The sequence below is a fragment of the Suricata suricatta genome, chromosome 9 (assembly GCF_006229205.1).
Source record: "Suricata suricatta isolate VVHF042 chromosome 9, meerkat_22Aug2017_6uvM2_HiC, whole genome shotgun sequence".
In the NCBI taxonomy this organism is placed as follows: domain Eukaryota; kingdom Metazoa; phylum Chordata; class Mammalia; order Carnivora; family Herpestidae; genus Suricata; species Suricata suricatta.
This window is the reverse complement of record NC_043708.1, coordinates 101,115,310-101,137,580: the sequence shown is the minus strand read 5'-3', so window position 1 is coordinate 101,137,580 and position 22,271 is coordinate 101,115,310. Positions and strand designations below refer to the sequence as shown.

Sequence of the window (22,271 nt, the reverse complement as noted above, 5' to 3'; positions counted from 1 at the left end):
GAAGTGGCAGGTTGGGACTCAAAGCCAAGAGCATAGAACCAAGAGTTCAGGGTCAAGGCAGGGAAAGCAATTATGAAGCAAAGCTTACGCTGGTTGCCTTTCCACTTTGGCCCATAAGAACCTTTTCTACCTTCCTCCTTCTGGCAGCTCTCTCCTGCTCACTCCCATTCTTATTCAAGGCTAGAAATCTATTAATCTCTCCTGAATCATTAAATAAGTAAATTGTTTTCTGGCAAAGTCACAGTTCAGTATTTCTCATAATCCTTCTCTCCTGTTTAATGGCCCTGTGATAGATTAAAGATAGCCACAAATTCTTTCACATTCCTTCCATTGAGAGGTAGGTCTATGTCCTCATTCTTTGAATTTGGCAGGGTAACTGCCTGGCCAACTGAATATAACAGAAGTGACTCTGTATCCATTTGCAGGCCTAGGCCTTAAGAAATTGAATGCTTACTCTTCAAAAAGCCAGACACTATCTAAGGAGTCTGATCACCTTGAGACCAACATACTATGAGAAACCCAAACCACGTGGAGAGACTTTGGGTAATATGACACCATGGAGTCAGAGGTTGGGAAAGGAAGACAGACCGTGGAGCACAAAAACTCCAGACATGTGAATTAAGAAGCTACCTTGGAAGAAGATGGCTCCAGCCCTAGGTATTCCAGAAGATGCAACACAAGCCAAGTTCCTCCTGAATTCCTGATCCACAAAATCATAAGCAAAATAAAATCATAACCAAAATAAAATGCTTTAAGCTACTGAGATGTAGTTTGTTATGGAGCAGTAGATAACTAGAAAACCACATCTAGAAAGAGGGCTATCAGTGATATAGCATCCATCACTTACAACACCTACCAAACTCACTGAAATGACTGATGTTATTTAATAGAAGTGAGGATGGGAAACTTCAAAAGGTTCTACCCATAGGAATCAAAATTATACATGGACTAGACTACCCCCTCTGCAACAGAGGTACTAAGAGAGTAAACACATGGTGGTCTATCATCAACTAAGCTGCTGTCATCTTTGGGACTGGCTCTTTTTATATCCTCTCAATATTTTAATTGAACTCAAATCCAGATGTGCTATCACTACCATAAGACAACCTAACTCTTTTTTGAGCACAAATATCACTTCTAATGTCATCCTATATTATAAAAACAAACTTCAAAATCTCAAAAACACTATTCCCATAGCAACCTCAAATTCTGAATAAATATCCTTAAGAAAGTGTCACTGGCACTTGCAAGAATTCCTTTTCTCTTCTTTAAAACTACAAAGCTTTGGGGCACCTGGGTGGCTCAGTCGGTTAGGCATTTAACTTTTTTTAATGTTTACTTATTTTTGAGAGAGAGAGAGAGAGAAGGCAAGCAAGCACAAACAGGGGAGGGGCACAGAATCTGAGAGAGAGGTGAGAGGTGAGAGAGGGTGACACAGAATCTGAAGCAGGCTCCAGCTGCCAACACAGATACAGGGCTCAAACCCATAAACTGTGAGGTCATGACCTGAGCCTAGTCGGAGGCTTAACCAATTAAGCCACCCAGGCGCCCCACACATCCAACTCTTGATTTTGGCTCAGGTTATGATCTCACAGTTCATGAGTTCAGGCACAGAGCCTGCTTGCTGGGAATCCTGTCTCCCTCTCTCTCTGCCCCTCTTCTGCTCTCACACTCTCTCTCAAAAATAAGTAAATTAACATTAATATATATACTTATATATGAGAAAATAAAAATAAAAAACAAAGCTATAAAGCCTATCTTTCATTTCTTTTGTCTCTCTGGATTACAATTTTTTTTGTTTTTAAGTTTATTTATTTATTTTGAGAGAGACAGCGAGAGAGCAGGGGAGAGAGGGAAAGAGAGGATCCCAAACAGGCTCGGCACTGGGACCAAAGCAGGGCTCGAACTCATGAACATGAGATAATGACCTGAGCTGAAGCCAAGTCTGGTAGGCTTAACCAACTGAGCCAGAAAGGCACCCCCGGAGAATATGTTCTGTAATAAGCTTTCTAGGAAACCTCAGATTTTATTGAAGTTTCAATTTGAAAAACTGAATAGTTACGAATTGAGAATATCCTACTCCACCTGTTTCCAAATCTATCTTTTCTCTAAGAGTTCTGACGTACTCCTCAGCCAGCCTGACTTGATCCCTATCTTACTCAGCAATGTCAGATCCCAGGCCTTTGTAGCTTCGATCAAGAGCCCACATCCTAACCAGAATGCCAAGATTTCTGAGGAAGTACTCACACTTGTCTCTTAGAGTTCTTAGAAAATTGCTGCATGGCCAGCCTAGAATGAGGAGGAAAAGGAGGGACACAATGACCAGAACTCTGTTCCAAATCCTGTGGGTTGAACTAGGCAAATCACCCGCCTTTTACTAGTAACCCTGCCAAAAATAAAATCTTCCTTCTTTAATACAAAAATGCAACAAATGATTAGGTTACCTTCATAGGAATGTAACTGTTACTCCACAGACTCAAAATAAACATGTTAAGAGGTCATGTGATATAACGAAGCAAGCTTGGGCTTCAGACCCAACATTTTTACATTTACCTTCTGGCTTTACCATTCTTTTATTCTGTGACCATAAGGGGCTGGGACCAGAGCTAGCTTCATCTAGAATAAAGAACAAGTACCACCTCTAACTCACATGGCTATGGTAAAGATACAATGTGCATACCAAAGGGCCTAACAAGGAGAAAGCACCAGTGACTGTCAGTTTCTTTCCCTCAAAAATATATTAAAAAGAATAAAATGGCTGTCAGAGGTTAATTCTGGAGGCTACTATTATATATAATACAGTTAACATACGTCCATATATATATTGAGTACCAATTCTCAATTTTTTCCCTTCGTTTACATTCATTGAAAGGAATTACAGCTGACAATTCCTTTTCATAAAAAAATTCAAACACATAAGTCACATTAAAGTCAGCAAAAATCCCTCAGAAACCCCTCCTATATCTGATCTAGAATTAAATTTTAATATTCAAAACATCAAATGAAAGAGATAAAATACTCAATTAACAAGCTTATTTCAAACTGACTGAAGAATGGTAACCATCTTAATGTCAGAATTATTAAATTTTATACTTCTAATGTAAAATATACTGTATTTAGAAAGCAAATTAATTTTAGATGCACATTTTGAGGGATGTGCAAAGTGGTTTAGATAACTTAATAAGATGATACAGATAAAATATTTAAATACAGAAACAACTTAAGTGTCAAAACCACACTGAAATACAATGAACTCAGAGGTATTCAGAACAGAGATTATATCATGACTCGCCAATCTAAACAAACAAATATATCTTGGGTATTCCAATATCCAATACAATGCACTAAGCCAAATCATTTAAAAATAATTTTTAATTTATTTATTTTTAATGAAGTATAGTTGACACACAACGTTACATTAGTTTAAGGAATACAATAGTGATTCAACAACTCTATACTGTATCACCACAGTGTAGCTGCCATCTGCCACCATACAACACTAGTACAATACCACGGTCATGCCCTATGCCTTACCTTTCATCCCCATGACTTAAACATTTGTAACTAGAAACCTGTACTACCCATTCCCTTTCACCCACCTTCCCTGTCTCTCCACCCCTCCCCTGTGGTAACCACCAATCTGTTCTCTGTTTATGGGGTCTATATCTGCTTTGTTTGTTTTGCTTTTTAGATTTACCATATAAGTGAAATCATATGGTACTTGTCTCTCTGACCTCACTTAGCATTATACCTTCCAGGTCCATCATGTTGTTGCAAATGCCAAGATCTCATTATTTTTTATGGCTGAGCAATATTCCAGTGTGTGTGTGTGTGTGTGTGTGTGTGTGTGTGTGTACGCGCGCACACGCGCGCACATGCGCACATATGTGCACGTGTGTGTAAAACATCTTTTTATCCATTCATCTACAGTCCACACTTGCATTGCTTCCTTATCTTGGCTACTGTAAATAACACTGCAATAAACACAGGGGCAGAATTATCTTTTTTTGAATTAGTGTTTTCCTTTTCTTTGGGTAAACAAAAATATTTTTTAAGTTTCCAATTCTTGTTTTAGCAAAGAAGAAAGTAAAATAATTTCAAATCACGTCAGATTAAATATATGGTATTCAGCCTATTTTTATGAACCAGTAGGCTGAAATTCAACTCCTCTTTATTCACCTTATACCAGATTTTCTTTAAAAAGCAATGTCCTTGGGGCACCTGGGTTGCTTAGTCTGTTAAGCATCCAACTCTTGGTTTCAGCTCTACTCATGATCTCACGGTTCATGAGTTTGAGCCCCACATCAGGCTCTCTGCTATCAGCACAGAGCCTGCTTCGGATCCTCTGTCCCCTTCTTTCTGCCCCTCCCCAGCTCAAGTTCTCTCTCCTCCTCTCTCTCTCTCTCCCCTGCCCTCCCTCTCTCTCTCTCAAAAACAATGCCCTTGGCTCCTCAAGGCTAATTCTGCCACTGTGCTCTAGCCTACTTTTCCAACCTTTTCCATGTCAGGACATGCACAAAAAATGATAACATCTGTATGGCACATGCACATAAACGCAAAAGACTTCTCAGGACCAAAAGTCATCGGTTCAGAGGGTATAGCCACCCTTAGCTGAGGGAATCATTACCTTAACATGTGTATAATTCATTCACGGTCCTTCTGATGGGAAACTGTACCTAGCCAATGTTTTACATGGTTATCTACTAATGTAGGAAGAGGTCTTCCTTCTACTGCAATGCCTATGTATTGTAACAAAAGACTGGAAGTCCTCAAACACCTGAGAGGGCCAGGAGCATTACCTGGGAATCCAAGAAGCCATTCCTCTGAAGATCTGCAGTTTATAATACTGACTAATCCTCTGAGACCGTCAGAGAAAACAGATGCCCAAATATCCATTTCTGTCTGTCCAGTGCAATTCTATGACCCCAGGAAGCAGCCAGTTAGCAGTATAACTTAAAGGAACATGACATGAATTAAAAGTAAGAGAGAAGTCCCAGAAACAGTTCAGTCTGAGTACTCAGGTGGTAAAACAGCATGGATTAGCATGCACAAGGAGCAGTCAACTGCTTAACATGAAACAGAACCCAGAACATATATGATTAGCTATTATGTACGGACTAAAAATGTTTCTAAAGCCACTTAGAGCTCTCTGATTTCAAGATTTCTCAAACGGAAAAATAATTATAACCAAGTATTTCCTATCAACAGCCTTAAATACCGTTTTAAGGCCACAGCAGATGGGAAGACATGAGCAAGCAGGCAAATAGGTTAAGGTATTATGATTAAATGACTTACACATTACTGCTCACACAACCAAAAAATTAAAACTTTCAATCTTCCCTGAAGATACTCAATACAAAAACCTATTTGTACAAGGTTTTTAATTGCAACATTACTTGTAATTGTAAAACATTGGAAACGACCTAAACATAGGAGCCAAAACAGAGGAATTGTTGAATTCACTGTGACACATCCATAGCCAGAATACTATGAAGCTGTTAAAAAATAATACAGAGGGGCACCTGGGTGGCTCAGTCTGTTTAGCATCCAACTTCAGCTCAGGTCATGATTTCACAGCTCATGAGTTTGAGCCCTGCATCAAGCTCTGTGTTGACAGCTCAGAGCCTGGAGCCTGCTTCAGATTCTGTGTCTCCCTCTCTCTCTCTCTTGTGCTCTGTCTCTGTCTCTCTCACAAAAATAAACAAACAAAAATTAAAAACCCATACAGAAAATTTTTACAAACATAAAGTGATATACAGGATATACTGTTAAATGAAAGAAGCAAAGTCCAAAAGTGTATAGTATATACTTAGTTTGCTACTTTTTGTAAGAGACAGATAAGAAAATACTCATGTATCTGGTTTCTGTTTGTTTGTTTTACAAAAAGAAACACAGGAAGGGTAAATCAGAAGAATTATCTACAGTGGATGAGAATGAGTGAAAGGATCAGTCAGTAACACTTCCCAGTACAGTTTTTAAAAAATTTTTATTTACTTATTTTGAGAAAGATAGAGAGAGCATGTGCAGGGGAGGGGCAGACAGAGGGGGCAACAGAGAATCCCAAGCATGCTGCCAGCACAGAGCTCTACATGGGGCTTGAACTCATGAACCTGATCATGACCTGAGGCAAAACCAATAGTCAACCACTAAACAAACTAAGCCACCCAGGTGCCTGTCCCACCGCCCCTCCCCACCCCAGTATAGCTTTTACTTTTGGAACAAGGCTAATGATTTATATGCTGAAAAAGTAAAATAAAAATCAGCGAAGAGGAGGTGAAAAAAATCCAAAATGGGAATCAAATACAAATGAACCCAAATGTAAGTCAAATGAATAAGTGTATTAAAAGACAGAGGGAAAGTAACCTGAATGGCTTTCAAACATAGTATTTTATATATTGTCAGTATACAGACAAAAAGAACTACACACAAATATTGAACTCTAGTTAGGAGGGGTTTTCTTTACAATGGTATGGGTTAGCAGTTCTGAAACTACTTTCTCTGATTATGGCACACAGAGCAAATAAGTACATACAATGAGGAAAATGGGAACCAGATTTTCAATGTTAGAGAAATATGAAAAGGCCGTTAAAGGGAAATACTGGGCAAGACCAGACCTGTGTTGTTGAATTGGAATTACAAGTATTAACACGAACACACACATGCACACAAATGGATATAGACTCATGTATTTCTTTATATTTCTTAGTTCTTAGATATCTACTGAGAGGTCTTAGCTTACAAACATTACTCTCCACTAAACAGAATAAGGGATACTTGGGGAAATGGCTGACTCCAAGGCTGGGGAAGGCTGAGTACAAGATGAGCCTGGCATATCTTGCTGGGTCAGAAAGTAAGAAAGAGCTCAAAGAACAATAGGGACATGTCAAAACTCAGCTTAAGTTGCTCCCACTAGCCAAATCTATGCTAATATGAGCCTCAAAATAATAACACTATCACAGAATAAAATAAATCTGAGTCCATACTAATATAATAAATGAATAAATGAGAAAGGAAAGATCCTCCTTACAGAATACTAATATATTTAGAAGAAATACAAGTTAAAAATTCAACATCTTAAAAAGAAATTCAACATCTTGCAACCATCCTAGTAATAAGTGATTCACTTAAGAATCATCAATGAATGCTAAATAACTGGGTGAAAGCTTGGTGAGGAACAGAATATATACTCAAAATCTCAAACTACCTCCCAAAAGATACTTACTAATAGCAAAGGGAAAAATGGTAACTTTACAGTGGAATAATCTTGCAAATGTTACCTTACTACTGGAAGTTAACATTACCAAAAATGAGACAAACCAACATTATAAACCTCTTGATAGGATGTCCTAAGACACATTACTTTTTTAGTATTCCTATGAAAAGAGTGCATGACCTGAATTAAATCATGAGAAAACATCAGAAAAACTCAAATTGAAGTACATTTTATAAAATAATTGGCCTGTATTCTTTAAAAATACCATGACATGAAAGATAAAAGCCAAGAAACTATTCCAGATTAAAGATGACCAAAGAGTTATGACAACAAAATGAAATGCATGATCCTGGATTAGATCTGAGGGAGTTAGATAGGTGTAACACAAAGGGAAACAGCTGTAAAGGACATATATAAAGGACACTACTGGGACAACTGGAGAAATCTGAATATGGAATGTGTGTACCATTAATACTCTATCAGTATTAAATGTCCTTTTTTCACCAATATCCTATGCTTATTGAGAAGAAATTCCTTGTTCTTAGAAAAAACACAAACTGGGGCGCCTGGGTGGACTTCAGCTCAGGTCATGATCTCACGGTTCATGAGTTCGAGCCCTGTGTCAGGCTCTGTGCTGCCAGCTCAGAGGCTGGAGCCTGCTCTGGATTCTGTGTCTCCCTCTCTCTCTGCCCCTCCCCTGCTCGCTCGCTCTCTCTCTCTCTCTCTCTCTCTCTCTCTTAATCAAGCAATAAAAACATAAAAAAACATTTAAAAAAAAAAGAAAAAACACACGCTATTTATGGACAAAGAAGTATTTTATCTGCAAATTACCCCGAGGGAAATATACAGAGGGTGATATATAAATGATAACACAAATGGGGCAAAATGTTAACTGGTGAGTCTAAGCAACGACTCTTAACCACAGAGAACAAACTGATGGTTAACCAAAGAGGAGCAGGAATGGGTTAAAAAAGTGATGGAAATTAAGGAGGGCACTCATTGTAATGAGCACTAGGTGTTGTTTTAAAGTGTCGAATCACTGAATTCTACACCTGAAACTAATATTACACTGTATGTTAACTAACTGGAATTTAAACAAAAACTTGGGGGGGGGGAGAGTACATGTGAGTTGCTTGTACTATTCTTAGCAATATTTCTTTAAGTGTGGAATTATATCAAAATAAAAGTTTTTTGAGATTAAAAAAAGTTTATTCTTTAGTTCCAATTAAGAACACACTTTTTGGGGCACCTGGGTGGCTCATTGGTTAAGCGTTAGACTTTGGCTCAGGTCATGACCTCACAGTTTGTGGGTTAGAGCCCCACATTGGGCTCTACTGTCAGCAAGGAACCTGCTGGCTTCGGATCCTCTGTGCACCTTGCCACTCCCCCACTCATTATCTCTCTCAAAATAAAGAAATAAACTTATAAAAAATTTAATTTAAAAAAGAACACTTTTTTTTAAAAAAATACCAAAACACAAGGAGAAAGGCTAAATTATCAGTGCACAGAGCCAAAGAGTTTTATGAACCCAATATTAATGCCACCATCTAGTCCAAAGGACCTTACAACTACGTTTCTTTTACATATTCAAAGTCTGGCTTATGATTTGGTTTCCTAAGCAGAGTCAAACATACCCCCTGGTTTACCTATTTTTTTCTGCTGACTCTAATAGAAACAATATCTTGCTCTGTCCATCAGAGAAAGTAAATCTGAGTTTGAACTTTTACTCAAATAGAGTAATGCAAAAGTTCAGTGTCAGTGATTTAATTATCTGAATGATAACTTGTAAGATCCATTTCTGATAGGACAGAGCATCTTGCCCTAAAAACGGATTTAAAATATTTCATTTAAAAATAGACACCAAATTAAACATGGCCGACTTCTCTCTCATCAGGAGATGAGAGAGGGACAGGAGTCCTTCCTAACATCCCACTGAAATGACAATAAAGGAATTAAATTCATAATAACGCACAAGGATAAAGAAAACATGTGAGGCAACCAAAGCACACGAAAGATTTCAACATGCTTTTGGAAGTCAGGAGGAAGTTAGAGGAGTTTTAAGAATCTTAGTAGTGCAAAGAAAGCCACAACCTAACTGCCAGCAGAGAAGAATGCAGATGGGAGGTGGCCCTGGGCTCAGGGACACAAGGCATAGCAGACAGCAGGATAAGGACAGGATTGAAAACAATGGATCTAAACGCTGTAAGGAACAACTGAATCATGAAACTTCCTACACCCTGATGTCAGACCAGGCCAGGTGTACAGCCTGGGAAGACTGAAAAACTAAACAGAGCTTAAAAAAAAAAGTCCTTACGCAGACAGATATCTTCAGTGTCACCTCCAATGAAAAAAGTTCCCCCCACCTCACAGTGAAGCCAACTGTAAACAAGCCCTATCCACTCACAAAGCTTTTTAGTGCCTCACTCTTGTATGAAGACAGGCAGACAAAGATTAAACAAATCCTTGGAAAAGACCCTAGTCTGAATCATTTTAAAAATAAAAAGAGGAAGGGACACCTGGCCGGCTCAGGCAGTAGAGCATGCAACTGTGGACCTCAGGGTCAGGAGTTCAAGACCCATTTTGGGCATCGAAATGAAAGAAAGAGAGGGAGACAGAAAGAAAGGAAGGAAGGGAGGGAGGGAGGGAAAGAAAGAAAGAAAGAGGAAAGAAGGAGGAAAGGAAGGAAAAGGAACGAAGGAAGAAAGGAAGGAAGGAATCCACAGGAAACAGAAATAATGCTGTAGCATAGAAGCACAGAAAAACTTTAAAACAAATTCTAAAACTCTGGAACAACAGAAGATACTGCAGAAAAGCAACAGGATGTATGAAGAAGCAATAGAAAAATGAGAAAAAGCTCTTGAAAATTAAAAATATAATTATCAAAATTCAATAAAAAGGATGGAAAAAATCAAGGAAATATTTCAGGAACTAGAGCCAAAGGGCAAAGAAATAAAAAGATAAGAAAATTGCAGGTTCTTCCTAGGACACCCAACATTCAATTAATAGGAGTTCCTGAAAGAAAAAGGAACAAATTAAGAGATGTGAGTATGGGAAGATAAGTATGCTTCAAACATAGAGATTGAAAGGCCCCTTCAGGGGCACCTGGGTGGCTCAGTCGGTTATGCATCTGACTGCAGATTAGTTCATGATCTCACAGTTGTTGGGTCCGAGCTCCGCATCGGGCTCTGTGCTGACAGCTCAGAGCCCGGAGCCTGCTTCAGATTCTGTGTCTCCCTCTCTCTCTGACCATCCCCCACTCACATTCTGTGTCTCTCTCTCTCAAAAATAAACATCAAAAAAAAAAATGTTTTTAAAGGCCCCTTCAGTACCCATCCCAATAAAAGAAAAACTACCCATACTAACAGCACTTTGAGATTTCAGAACACTAAGGATAAAAAGAATATTCTAAAAGCATCCAGGAAAAAGAATAAAAGGATATACAGAAGACTTAATAATCAGAAAGGCATCAGGTTTTTCAACAGCAACACTGGAAGCCTAAAAACAAAGGAACAATACCTTCCTATTTCTAAGAGATTTTTCTCTAACTAATATTCTACACTCAAACAATCAAGTATGTAGGTGGAGTAAGTGTCAGACTTACATGAGGTCAAAAATCTGCCTTCTGTGAGAAGGGAGCTGTATGATATACTCCAGCAAGACAGTCTAATAAACCAAGAAAGAAAAAGAAATGGGATCCAGGAAATGGGAGATCTAATATAAGAAAACAGCAAGGGAATAATAGGATAAAAAGTGCACAGTAGGCCCAGAGAACGATCTGTTCAAACAGGAGCAAGAGGGCTCTGGAAAGGAGATATTCAGGGAAAAAAAAATACTAAGAGATTATCTGCTTAAGTGCTTGAAAAACAATATTCATAGACATTTGACAAATTCATAAGCAATTTGGGAGACATTTTGTAGAAGGTAAACTTTTTCAAAAAGGCAATTATTAACTCAAGGGAAAATACAACTCTGGATACAAAAGAAAAAGTAATCTCCATAGTAACCAAAACTTGTACTCTAACCACACAGAGAAATGCAAAAAGGGGCAGAAGGGAGGGCAAAACAAACACTAATGTCCCATTTACCAAAGCAAGATGTCAAGACATAAAGCCTAAAAATAATAAGAAATAACAATGTATTACTTAGAAGTATACAAGTATTTACATGCATGAGAGAGAAAACTAAACAGACCTTAAAATGGGAGTCTCTGGATAGAGGGCAAAGGGGAGGGAGATTGCTGTTGTGTTTTTAACCTTTGGCTACTATCACTTAATTATGTACATGTATTACTTTTTGAAAACATCAATTATTCTTTAAAAGGTAAACTGGTAAAGTCCTATCAATTCATGTAACTGCCCAAACCTTTCCTCATCTTTAAGAAAAAGTATGTCTAAAATCTATTACATGGCACTTAGCGATGTATGGAATTGTTGAATCACTATATTGTATACTTGAAACTAATATAAAACTGTACATTAACTATACTGGAATTAAAATTTTTTTAAAATATCTTACATGGCATAAAATCTACAACAGCAATTTATCATTTGAGGTGCTCTAGGTACACAGTGAATTCCTTACATACTACATGTAGAATCTGCAGAGCTAGTTGTATGTGTCCTCTATTAGAGAATATAATTTCAAAACTGGCCAAAACGTGTTATCTATATGTTAGCAGATTCAGTTACCTACAGAGCTAGCAAAGGAAGGGCATCTGGTCTTGCTGACTTCCCACATAGAGGCAAATTCGGATCCATAAGGCTGGTCCCCTCACTGGCTCAAGCAGTTTATTCTATTTTGAAATTTCTGAAATTAGTTTTCAACATCAAATGAAAACAACCTATGGAAACAATGTATGTGAAACTACATAAGCCCCCAAACAATAATGCATTAAATAAATTTATTTGTCATTCTATCACAAACTCTGACTTCTTCAGACCTACTTTGGTGAAAAATCTAATGAAGCTATTATGCTATCTCTACTCTACCAGCCCTCAGCTAACTGCTGGAACTGCGCCCCTACCTCCAAATGAGGGGAAAGGGTAGTGGAGAGGAGGGCAAAACCACTAATGCCAACATAGATTACCAAATCTAGAGTCAAAATGGGCCACTTTTGCCTTTGGAAGACCAGACACAAATAGCTACAGAAAAATTACCAAGAGTTTATATTTATATCATTTCAAAAATAACATCCCCTATGAAGCAGATTATGCAGAACGGAAACTAAAGCCATGAATCACTTAAGAATAATTCTGGCATTCAATATTTCCATTTATTTAACATAGCAAGCAAGACCTAATGCTATTCCATGCTTTTGCCAACAACCTGAGTAAGCCAATCCATTGGTTAAACAGTAGTGGGATCTTCAAAAGAAACCAATCAGGTCATGAATGTAAACACCACACAGCTATTATTTCAAAACAGCAGTAAGTATATGCAAAACAGGACTCACATGTGTGTATGTATATATATATATATATATATATATACATATCGAATAAATGTTTATAAAGAAATAACATACTTATAAAGTAATTAAGAAGTTTACGAATCTCTCAATATCAAAGGTTTTACTCAGAGAACATGTGTAATAACTGCATTGTATAATTCTTTTCCTAGCTTTCTGTGGTTACACAATAAAGGAAAGCGGTAAAGCACAAAGGGGTGGAGGTGGAGAACACCACACTTGCATTTACTGGTTTCTGGGAAACCCTTCATTCTCCAAAATTCAGTATGACTATGAAGAAATGTAAAGAAAAACTACAAAATGGACACACACTTATACTCTGCTTAATAAGCTAGATACCAAATATCACAGAAAATAAGCACCTGCAAACTCCAACAGCTGTCCTAATTATTTAACAAAAACCAAGAGTTGTTAATTTTTTAACAAACAGTAGACACAAATTTCAAATCTGATCCACATTTCCCCAAAATATCTATTAGTTGTTCAAACAAAAAACCCACAAAAGCCTAAAAAATATGTTTTTAAATGAGGCTCTAAGAAGACTACACACAAAACCCTTAACTGAAATGTAACTGGTGTACTAAAACTCTCAAATTAAACTCTCATGTCATGAATGCTGAGGTCTGGCAACTACTGCACACACAGAAGGTAAAGCTTGAGTCCTTAGTTGGTGCAATTTCTCCAATGTTAATGCATCTCACAATGAACATTCAAAGTAACTTCTTTAAAATTTTTTTATTATTTTTGAGAGAGAAAGAGAGCAAGCAAGCACGAAGGGGGCAGAGAGAGGGAGACACAGAATCCAAAGCAGGCTTTAGGCTCTGAGCTGTCAGCACACAGCTGATCATGGGGCTTGAACCCACAAACTGTAGGACCATGACCTGAGCCAAAGTCGGAGGCTCAATCAATTGAACCACCCAGTCGCCCTTAACACTCAAAATAATTTAAGTGGTACCTAGAGTTAATTGCAGTTAAATCAAAGGACATTTTGCTGTGTGACATTAAAATTAAAAAATCATCAATCAATAACCTAAGTACTGGCCCCAAGAATTCTAAGATTGATTGACTGACTGACTGACGGATATTATTTTTGAGAGCGAAAGAGAGACAGAGTGTGAGCCGGGTAAGGGTGGAGAGAGAAGGAAACAGAGCCCAAAACAGGCTCCAGGCTCCAAGTTGTCAGAGAGCCTGATGTAGAGCTCAAACCCATGAACTGTGAGATCATGACCTGAGCAAAGTCAGACACTTAACCGACTGAGCCACCCAGCCTCCTCAGGAGTTTGTTTTTAAGTTTTAAATAGAAGTTCTTTTTAAAAATATATTATATTAAAGCATTTCTCTAACTTGTTATCTATCAATTTTTCCAGGGAACATTCTATAGCAAAGACTGTTTTCCTTGAAGTTGAATCTTCTGACCAAAATATTACCACCCAGTATTGTGCAACAAATGTTCAAAACAAAGGAATGAACAATCTATTATTACAAAATAAGTGTAGTATCCTACAATCAGTTAAATTAAACCTGCAAGAATATTACAGTGAATCAGCAGCTTGCTCTTCCGATGATGAGACAGCCCAAGAACAGTCTATAAAATTAAGAGTCTTCAGGGCAGATCCAGGATAAACAGGCAAGCAGATGTCTACAAAGCTGTCTTAAACACAACTAGAAAAAATATCAGGACTGAATGTCTACTCAAGATGGAAAATGGCCCACTGATAGAGCTATTCAATCCTAAAGCAGAGTACAAAGTCTTCAAATAAAATTCAGTTGGTACTGGATTTTCAAAGGTACAAGCTGGTTCATATCATAAAAATAAACTTTCAATTCCCACCTAGCATGTATTAATCATGAAGCATTTGGCTAACACAAACACTAAGACAACTATAAACTTTGATGTCCATTTAATTTCAATAATAGTTTCAAAATCTGAAATTGCCTAAGTTCATCTGCATTTTACCCATCTGTAAATAACATATACTTTTAATATTTAAGAGAGGGAAATCTGTTTTAAGCTTTATAGTCTAAAGACTATAATTAACCTTTACAAAAAATACAATTGGAAAATCTTAGAATATAACTAAGTGGAATCTACAAAGTACACTGGTCTAAAAGCAAAAATTCAAATAACCTCTGAGCTGCCAGAAGCAAAAGTAAAACTCCGTATCTTAAGAATTTCCTATCTCCCCTACCCCATAAGAAAACCACCTCCAAGAACAATCTCTTCTACCAGAAACAAAATTTTTAAATGAGAAGGGACAACTTCAAGAACATAAGCACATTTGTTTTTTCTTAATGTTTTATTTTTATTTTTGAGAGAGCATAAGCAGGGAAGGGGCAGAAAGAGGGGAATGAGAATTCGAAGTGGGCTCTGTGCTGAAAGCAGCAAGCCACTGAGCCCAATGTGGGGCTCAAACTTATGAACAGAACCATGTGATCATAACCTGAGCTGAAGTCAGATGCTCACTGAGCCATCTAGGTGCCCAAAGAACAGAAGCACATTTTAAAAATAACCAAAAGCTAACTACATTTTATCCATTGCTATGTTGAGAAGGCTGATTCAATATACCCGAACTAAAGTAGTATGAATTTCAGCCAACAAAAAAATTAGATCTGAACTGTAATAAAGCTAAAGCATTCGAAAACAGCAGCTTCTTCCAACTATATTACCAATCTTGTTCCAACTCGCCTGTACTTTAATCAATAAACAGGAAGAGGAAAGGCTAATCAAATACAGAATTTTAAAATAAATTATTTTCAAAACATCGAATTTAAAACATATTTTGTGTCAAAAATCTTCAAAGGAATTATTTCCAGTATGTTTCCAAACACTTTAAATCCTTTAATTTATTAAGCACTAAGTTACTGGTTAACGAAATAAAGACCCTGCTTTTTAAAAGGCAAGCTGAAAGTATGGTTTGAATCGTATTTGAATCTAAGCTTTGGGCTATCTCTAATACCCCCAAGCATCTTAAGCAACTCTCTTAATCTTTGTCTCAGTTTCACAACCCATAAAACAGGAAAAACTACAAGGATGAGCAGTTAATTAAATTAGTCAGGATTAAACGCTAGCAATCTTCTTTGAAGTTACTTTATGTTGTTCTCCATTCTCCTCCTACTCAGTAAAACTAATAGATGAGAAAACATCTGGAATTACTATAGATACTAACATCTGCAGACTCACAGCAGCTAAAAGGCAATCTGTATATATAAGTTTCTAAACTAAAGAGCATTCAAACCCCCAAAGATTCCAAGACACAACTATAATAAATAAATTTTAGGTAAATTTCCTTTCAATCTAAAAGACACCTACTCTTACCTACATTGTCAATTCAGACTTACTACGAATCACAGAGCATCCTGCGAGGTCTTGGCACAAAATAATTCTAGGTAAGATGAACAAGCTGTTACTGATATCAATGCTATTCTCAGCATTCTAAACTGTCAATCAAGGTAAGCTTCATCACAAATATGCCATCCAAAAAGTACTAGCCCCTGCTGAGAATCTAAGTACTTCCTTCTAAGCCATCTGTCCAGGAAGGCGCTATTAAAACACCCAGAATGCAGTTGCTCTCATGTCTAAAGGAGCTATGAATAAACATGAAACACTAAAATACATTAAACCGTATATATTTTCTGCTTCAAGCACTGATAAAGTACCTACCCAACTCTATTCCAATGCCTAGGTTGAACATAAAACCCGTAAGTAGGTAAGTGGGAAACTGCAGCTTAGTAGAAGGATAATATTTTCTTTTTCAAAGAAGGAAAAATATAGGGATGCCTGAGTGGCTCAGTCAGTTTAGCATCAGACTTCAGTTCAGGTCATGATCTCGTGGTTTGTGGGTTCAAGCCACTGCCTGGGGCTCTGTGCTTACAGCTCGGAGCCTGGGGCCTGCTTCAGATTCTGTGTCTCCCTCTCTCTGTCCCTCCCCCACTCACGCTCTGTCTCTGTCTCTCCCCTCTTTCTCAAAAATAAACATTTTTAAAAAAGAAGGAAAAATGTATAAAGAAAGAGAAAAGCTCTAAAAGAAAGAAAAAACAAAGTTAGGGGGAACTGTACATGTAAATTACTCCGATAGAAAAGGGACTCAATTAAATTTTAAAAGAGGAATTTTAATTACTCACTAAGCTACAAACTAAATTACTCAGTTATGCTTACTGAGCTACAAATACTATAAAGTGTAAGTATTTCTAAGTCTAGTTTCAACAATCCAAAAATGAATCTATCTAGTAAAGAAGGAAATTGCATAAATTAAAATGATTTAAAAAGTAGGATGTTATAAAAGCCTAAGGCTAATGCTGTAAAAGCAAATAATGATGAGAAGGAATTATTTTGAGAATAAATGAATAACGGGAAACCGAAACAAAGAGTTCCCATTCTCCCCTTAGCCCTATCCTTTCTTTTGCTTTGGACATGAAGGATATTCTTTGTATACTACTAAGAATACTATAAGAAAATAACTTCTGATCAATCTGTCAAAACTTCACAACAGCAAAATGTTAGGCTAAATGCCCAGACTGCAGCCTCTTCAAACAAATACACAAAGCACATTCTAGATTCTAGGTCTTTCACATCTACTACCAGTTATTTAGAGGCTTTGCTAAGGCTGTGTTTAAGATTCTGGGGGTGAGGGGCAGCTTACTACGAATCACAGAGCATCTTGAGAGGTATTAGCTAGAAAAACTAGAAAGACAATTACATTTGACTTAAGCTTACAAATATTAACAACAAAATTTAAGTTCTTCAGAGAAGTATATACAATTCAAATGTTAGCCTCCAGAATTAATGTGATCACCTGTCCACTGATTTTTAACTGCCCCACCCACACTGACACCAAAATGTCCACCTGCCCAGCTATAAACACAGAATGTCAAAAGAATACAAATTCATGTAGCAACAATAGTGCAGAATGCCATATGCTCATAATCCAGACAAAGTTTACCTTACAGACTAAAATTTACTTTACAGACTAAAATATTGGGAGTGAGGTCTGGTGAAAGCATTCTGGAAGTTCACTCTGCATTTATTTTCAACATAAAGTTTAAGACTATTTCAGTCAGAATCTAAATTGAATAAAGTTCCTTTATTCATTAAGCAAATATTTACTGAGTGTCTTATTACATGCTAATAAGCACCTCATAAGTACTTCAGTGTTACCAAAAAGCAATAAATACCTTCGACCCAACAATGAACATAGACTGATACTATCTAGAAAATTTAGTCTACCGGGCATCCAAGAGTCTTCTTTAGATGAAGGTTGTGAGAGAAATAAAACACAAAATAACCCATCAGCAGATCAAGGTAATTTCTCACCTTTATCACAAGCTTCACTAGAAATTACAAATTCATTACCACTGGCAAGGACTCAATAATCAGCACCTGTTCTTACTAAATGGATCTTTAAAAAGGGGGGTTATCTCTAATGTCCATCCCCAACTGCAGAACATTTACTTCATCTTCACTTACTTTTCCCGGGTAGAATAATTTGAGGGCAACTGTGTGCTGGAAACTTAAAGAGGCATTCTCAGCTCTTTGAAGAATTAATCAGGGAAAATTCTCATGCCTATGCCATTAAAATATCTCCAATTTAACTGGCTATTTTATTTAATCCAAACGCCTGAGGTCCATCTGCTTATTCTTTGGCTTTCTTTAGTTATTAAAACAGTTGTGTTTAGGGCATCTTTTTAAACAGTTTGTGAGGTTTTTTCCCCGTATTTTACCACTGGTTCAGTCCTTTTACCCACAAAAATAAGAAATGCCCAAGCTTCCAGCTTCTGAAAATAACATCTGGTATGTGCACGTAACAAAGATCTTGAGAGAATGTCCTAGTTTTTACTTAAAACTTTTTCACTTAAAATGAGAATGCCTTTAGCATTAGACATAAATCAGACTTTACCTTATTAGGAAATTGCTATTTTCAACATTTACCTTAAACTAAAACATGGATTTATCTTCTAACCTGTTAGTTTCCTGTCTCTCACCAACTAGATTAGAGTGTAACTTTCTGGAGAGGACAGAACAACTGGTCCCCAACAGAACAGGATCTGTTCCCAGCAAATATATTTGAAAAATCCTATAAGTCTCCACAAAGACATAAATGTGGCTAGCCTTAGGGATTTCTCTAGTATGTAAAAGCTTTTTATTACAGCAATTGTCCTTCACCGTTACCATAGTTGTATACCAGTGCATTCTCCAAGTGTGGTCCTAGACCCCTGAGAGTTTCCAAAATCCTGTCAGGGGTTCAGTGAAGTCAAACCATTTTCATAAGTAATACGAAGATGTTACTTTTATTGTTTACCCTCATTCTCTCATAAGCACGCTGTGGAGTTTTCCAGAGGCTACATGATGTGTGGTATCTCAAGAGACTGACTGCAGAGCAGATACAAAAATGCAGCTCTTAAGCTAGACAACAATAAGAGTTGCAGAAATGTAAAGCCACTCTCCTTATTAAAACTTTGTTTTTGAAAAGTATAGTTATTTTATGTAAACTATTATTTCTATTAACAGATTTGTTACCATTATTTGTGAATGACTTACTAAAATATATTTAAATTTTGTTTTAATATCTAGCGCAGCAAATATCAATAGATAGAAAGCATACAAAAGCTGAGGTCTCAATAATTTTTAAGTATACAGGGGTCCTGAGAAGAAAGTTTGAGAACCACTGTAGTACACAATTACATAACCTAACATACAGTGCCTTCCATAAGTAAGAAGCTCAAGTTAATGCTAAAATATAATTACTTCTTACACCCCCTAATCTTGTTGGGTAATATATCTCCTTGCAAAGCATAATTCAGCATAAAGCCAGTCTGTCCTAGGCCCTATTTAAGGGGCTTTAGATATTTAAGCATGCAGAGTACTATTTATAAAGATGTTCCGGCTGTATTACCACCCATTACCTGCCTAGTGTACAGGAGTTTCCCAACACTTTTACAAAAAATTACCCTGTTCATCCTAGCAGCAACCTGGGAAGTAGATGTGAAGTATTACCCTTTTCTCTCTCTCTCTCTTTTTCTTTTTTTCAGATGACATAGTCAAGGTGATGGTCAATAGAAAAAGAACTAGTTGTCCAAGGATGTACTGCTAGCTAACAGAGCCTAGGATGTTGGCCTTTTGCAATTTGCTTGGCTGCTTTACGGCTGTTTCATTGTGGTGGAATTGTGAGCACCCAAAGAAAACAAGGCAAGGGCATTACTTTTATTGTACCAATGCCAAAACAGGGAATTTTTTGTCCCTCCTTAATAAGAATGTAATCAGCCTCAATACCCGATCGCAGCATTTTTCAACACACTGGCTACCCTTTTGGTTCCCTACCAAAAGTAAATAAATAACAAACAAATAAATAAGCTCAAGAGTTAGAGAATAAATACAAGAACACATAACACTCCAAGATGATGAATTAGTCAAGGACTCACAGATTTACTAATCATTTAATCACTGAAGCAGGCCGGCAAAAACAAGATCAAAATCAAGCTCAAAACAATAACAGAAGACTATATCAAAAAATGGATGCCAACCGGTTAAAACGGGAGGCCTGCACGAAATGGGTTCAATTCACAAAATATGGACAGAAGGGAAAAAAACACATAAAGTTGTGAAACTAGCTTTATTGATTCTAGAAATCCAAGCATGTGACTAGAACCACCCTTGTGAAGCAATGTCAGAGACAAACTTTGTTGCAAGATGCAAAGACAGCCATCCTCCTCCCAGGAGACAAATCATCCCATCATCCTTAAGGCTAGACTTCCTACTCCGTTCTTGTTACCAGCACAAGTCTGTTAGTTATGCTCCATTTTAACTTAAGTTCCTCAAGGGATACTCAATGGTCTGTACTTACTTCCACGGTCAAGTGGACTCCCTGACTGACAAAGGCAAGACTGACTCACAACAAAGTATCTGCCACTTGCATAAACTCTTTCCCTTTTTTTTTTTAAAGTTTATTTATTTAGAGAGAGAGAGAGAGAGAGAGAGCTCGCCCATGAGCATGGGGGGGTTGGGGAGGAGCAGAGAGAGAGAGAGAGGGGGGGGGGGGGGGGGGGGGGGAGGGAGAGAGAAAGCCCAAGCAGGCTCTGTGTGATCAGTACAGAGCCCAACACAGGGCTTGATCCCATGAACCATTCAAAACCAAGAGTCAGACACTTAAACCAACGGAGCCACCAGGTGCCCCTCGTTTTTAGATGCACGTGCCCAGCAAGGCCATCTTTAAATGTGATGTGATTTTACCCAGAAAAAAAACAGAAGTGTGCTGTCCACTCTGTATCCCTGAAGTTTACTACAGATGAGCAAGAGCACCAATCCTCAAGTGATAAGCTTTTGGTAGTGTTTACTTTGGTCATTTGTTTTTCAAATCTCTTGGGGGAAAAATGAAAAGTTCCAGTTATAGCACCACACTGATAGCTACAATTACAGCTAATGTATCCCCAACCAATTTGTAAAGTGTTTTTGATACACCTTATTTATTTTTCCATACTCCACATTCACTGTGGAAGAGAAATTTGAAGGTGAGAGCTAATTTGTACAAGTTTCTGCACCTTCACTAAAAAACCCTGCAATACTGCACTATAAAACCAATTTAACCAGTTAACCTTTAAAAGCTTCATGCAGAAAAAGATCATCTGACTTTACAAAGGCAAGCAAAGCATCAAACCTCTGAGAGCTCCAAGAAACCACAGTTATTTCTAGTCCTCACCCTAGAGCACCTCTTTCTGCCCTTGCGCATGCTTTTCTCCAAGGACATAATCACCATTTAAGAAGTAACCTGTCAAAAGTATTAACGCATTCTCTCAACTATCTTCCCAGCTCCAACCACAATGATAAATGTCACACACCTGAACTCTACCTTCGCTGTTTTCCTGTATTTCTTCAAATGAACTAAGGGTTTTTGAAATGCACAATTCAAATTTTACACTACACTTCAAGCTACCATTGATCATCTCAAAGCTAATAAACAAAGACTCTAGCGGCGGCACCAGGGCCCTACCAGGAAGTAATCAAAGCAGTGCGGCTGGTGCGATCCTAAGTCGCTCGAGCAGACAATGAGGGCACTGGGGCTTCCAAAGAGCCCAGCAGAAGGAGTTAAGATGCTTAAGTAACGCAAAACAGTACATAAACCTAATAACGGTCCCACAGCACACGAATTCGGGATCCTAACGCAATTTCAGATAACCCAAAAGATCTGAAAGGCAACTCGAGCCGCCCCTCCAAACCAGCTGCCGGCTCAGCCGGTGGAGCTTTTTAGCCCGCAGCCTGTCTTCAAACTTCAGCCTTCCTGACGGATGAAAGACTCCAACCTCCGCCGCCCGAGTTCCGAGCGCCTCTCGGGGCTGAGGGCTCCCACCTGGCGTGGATCGAGTGGCCTGAGCCTGCCGGGAAGCGAAGGGAAGCGAAAGGAAGCGGGGCGGGGGAAGCGGCGAAGGGCCCCCGCGCGCCCCGCAGCCCAGACAAAGCTGCGCCCGGTGAGCGGCTCTTTTCTCGTGCGGTCCAGCAGGGACGCAACCCGGGCCCCGCCACACGTGCGGCCGCCTCGTGGGGGCCGGACACCCGCCCCCACAGCCCCGGACCCGGCTACACGGGTGAGCACAGCCCCCCGG

The 22,271-nt window shown here is 38.2% G+C and overlaps 1 protein-coding gene across 4 annotated transcripts in view; it reads right to left on the bottom strand.

The window, feature by feature from the left end:
- USP3 (ubiquitin specific peptidase 3) overlaps positions 1-22,271 on the bottom strand; it is a 95,746-nt gene that overhangs the window by 72,945 nt on the left and 530 nt on the right. The gene's annotated exons all lie outside the window — the stretch shown is intronic.